This window comes from Trichomycterus rosablanca, chromosome 18, assembly GCF_030014385.1.
Source record: "Trichomycterus rosablanca isolate fTriRos1 chromosome 18, fTriRos1.hap1, whole genome shotgun sequence".
NCBI classification, from domain to species: Eukaryota; Metazoa; Chordata; class Actinopteri; order Siluriformes; family Trichomycteridae; genus Trichomycterus; species Trichomycterus rosablanca.
In genome coordinates, this window is record NC_086005.1 from 13025875 (window position 1) to 13029689 (window position 3815).

The window sequence follows — 3815 nt, forward strand, 5'->3', positions numbered from 1 at the left end:
CTTGCCTTGTAGTTCTGATTTTTTTAATGGTTCTAATTACTGTGTTCCTTTCTATACGTCATTACACCAAGAGTTTGTGGAGTTCAGACGTTTTAGCTACAACTATTGCTAACAGTCATATAAAAGCAGTTATATATAATAAATTCTCCTAGTTTAATGTTAAATAATGTTAAATATGCTCCTAGTTTTGTAGCAACAGTTCAGTTCCTTCCCTTTTTTGGCATGACAAAAAAACTACATAGACATACACTGTTCAGGTATAACATTATGACCACCTTTCTTATATTGTGTTGGTCCCCCTGACCCGTCGAGGCATGGACTCCACTAGACCCCTCTGAAGGTGTGCTGCTGTGGTATCTGGCACCGAGATTTAAGCAGCAGATCCTTTAACTCCTGTGAGTTGCGAGGTGGGGCCTCCATGGATCGGACTCGTTTGTCCAGCACATCCCACAGATGCTCAATTGGATTGAGGTCTGGGGAATTTGGAGGCCAAGTCAACACCTCAAACTTGTAGTTGTGCTCCTCAAACCATTCCTGAAGCATGTTTGTTTTGTGGCAGGGTGCATCATCCTGCTGAAAGAGGCCACAGCCATTAAGGAATACTGTTTCCATGAAAGGGGGAACATGGTCTGCAACAGTGCTTAGGTAGGTGGTACGTGTCAAAGTAAGGTTTCCCAGCAGAACATTGTCCAAAGCATCACACTGCCTCCGCCGGCTTGCCTTTTTATCATAGTGCATCCTGGTGCCATGTGTTCCCCAGGTAAGCAACACACACGCACCCGGCCATCCACGTGATGTAAAAGAAAATGTGATTCATCAGACCAGGCCACCTTCTTCCATTGCTCCGTGGTCCAGTTCCGATGCTCACGTGCCCATTCTTGGTGCTTTCGGCAGTGGACAGGGGTCAGCATGGGCACCCTGACTGGTCTGCGGCTATGCAGCCCCATACGCAACAAACTGCGATGCACTGTGTATTCTGTTACCTTTCTATCAGAACCAGCATTATTTTCTTTAGCAATTTGAGCTACAGTAGCTCGTCTGTTGGATCGGACCACACTGGCCAGCCTTCGCTCCCCATGTGCATCAATGAGCTTATTAGCTAGAATACCTAGCATGCTACAGCTATCAGTACCTCAGGGTTTATAATGTGCAAGTCAGTAATAGTCAAGTGTATACACCAATGAGCCAAAACATTGACTGCCTGCTTAATATGCGGTCAAAACATTTTTGATCTACCGAGAAATGAACTCCACAGGAGATCTAAAGGAGTCTTGAAGTATATTATACCAGGATATTACCACCATGTTCTTCATCTTCTGTATTTTGCTAGATGTGTCATTCTACAGTGTGTCTTGGGTAAGCGATGCACATTTGCCTGGTCGCCCACATGATCTTGTAGAAAACCAGGTTTGTCAGAAGTCAATCTTTTTTGCCCTGATGTCCAGTTCCGATGCTTGCATGGCCATTGTAGATGCTTTGATTATGAGTATGAGTTAACATGGTCACTTTGGCCTGCAACTATGCAGCCTGACTCATAAAGGGTTTAATGACCGTGTGTTGTGACACATTCATCTCTTTTCCAGTGCAGTAATACCTCGCCTTACATGACTAATTTGTTCCAAGACTCACAATTTTATTTTAAAAACCACTCGAATAAACCCTTTAAAACCATCTAGGCACCCTATAAGCAACCCCATAACATAGCTAATACAATAAGTCCTTCTATTGTTCAACATGTTAGTGTCCTTTTAATAAATGTATGCATTTAATTAACCTTTCATTTACTTAAATTAATCTTTTCTTGGTCTCTTTTCTTGTTGCTGGAGCATCATCTTTGATGTGTCCTAAAATCTGACCTCTACTTTATCATGAACGATTGCCAAAAGCCAAAATTGGCATTTTATCATATATACATACACTGATCTGGCATAACATTATGACCACTGACAGGTGAAGTGAATAACACTGATTATCTCTTCATCACAGCACCTGTTAGTGGGTGGGATATATTATGCAGCAAGTGAACATTTTATCCTCAAAGTTGATGTGTTAGTAGCAGGGAAAATGTTCAAGTGTAAGGATTTGAGTGAGTTTGACAAGGGCCAAATTGTGATGGCTAGATGACTGGGTCAGAGCATCTTCAAAACTGCAGCTCTTGTGGTGTGTTCCCGGTCTGCAGAGGTCAGTATCTATCAAAGGTAGTCCAAGTAAGGAACAGTGGTAAACCAGCGACAGGGTCATGGGCGGCCAAGGCTCATTGATGAACGTGGAGAACAAAGGCTGGCCCGTGTGGTCTGATCCAACAGACGAGCTACTGTAGCTCAGATTGCTGAAGAAGTTAATGCTGGTTCTGATAGAAAGGTGTCAGGATACACAGTGCATCGCAGTTTGTTGCATATGGGGCTGCATAGCCACAGACCAGTCAGGGTGCAAATGCTGACCCCTGTTCAACACCGAAAGTACCAACAATGGGCATGTGAGCATCGGAACTGGACCACGGAGCAATAGAAGAAGGTCTGATGAATCAGGTTTTCTTTTACATCACGTGGATGGCCGGGTGCGTGTGCGTTGCTTACCTGGGGAACACATGGCACCAGGATGCACTATGGGAAGAAGACAAAGCCCGACAGAGGCAGTGTGATGCTTTGAGTGCAATGTTCTGCTGGGAAACCTTGGGTCCTGCCATCCATGTGGATGTTACTTTGACACGTACCACCTACCTAACCATTGTTGCAGACCATGTACACTCTTTCATGGAAACAGGATCTGCTGCTAACATCTTGATGCCTGATACCACAGCACACCTTCAGGGGTCTAGTGGAGTCTATGCCTCGATGGGTCAGGGCTGTTTTGGCAGCAAAAGGGGGACCAACACAATATTAGGAAGGTGGTCATAATGTTATGCCTTATCAGTGTATGTCTGGCCATGTAGGGTTTATTAAGTAAAAAAACAAAAATGTTTTCCTTCCCCAGATGTGTGTAGGGCGAGGTTGGTGGGAAAATACTTTTCATGTTACTATATATAAATCCTCTATTTGCTTTTTTTGGCTGGTTTATTAGTTGATAACAGAGGCACTGGTGATTTTGGGTGACTAGTGATGGGTCGTTCGCGAATGATCCGATTCTGTTGAACGGCTCTTTGAAATGAACGAAAGGAACCGAGTCGCGCCTCTGGGAGCCATTATATACACTGCCTGGCCAAAAAAAGGTCACCACCTGGATTTAACTAAGCAAATAGGTAAGTGCCTCCCATTGGATAATTACTGCATGGGTGATTATGTTTCAGCTGGTAACAAGTTATTTAACCCTAACTGATGCAGTGAGTAGCTTCTCATTTGTTAAACAACCATGTCGAAAGACACATCCTGTGGTCGTGGAAAAGATGTTAATCTGTTTCAGAAGGGTCAAATTATTGGCATGCATCAAGCAGAGAAAACATCTAAGGAGAAGCTGAAACTACTAAAATCGGGTTAAGAACTGTCCAACGCATTATTAAAAAGTGGAAGGACAGTGGGGAAACATCATCTTCGAGGAAGGAATGTGGTTGGAAAAAAATCTTGAATGATCGTGATCGGCAATCACTTAAACGTTTGGTGAAATCAAATAGTAGAAAAACTCCAGTAGAACTGTATGAAGGGATATGTTTAATAGTGAAAGTAAGAGCATTTCCACACGCACAATGCAAAGGGAACTCAAGGGATTGGGACTAAACAGCTGTGTAGCCTTGAGAAAACCACTTGTCAGTGAGATTAACCGGCAAAAACGGCTTCAATTTGCTAGGGAGCATAAAGATTGGACTCTGGAGCAATGGAAGA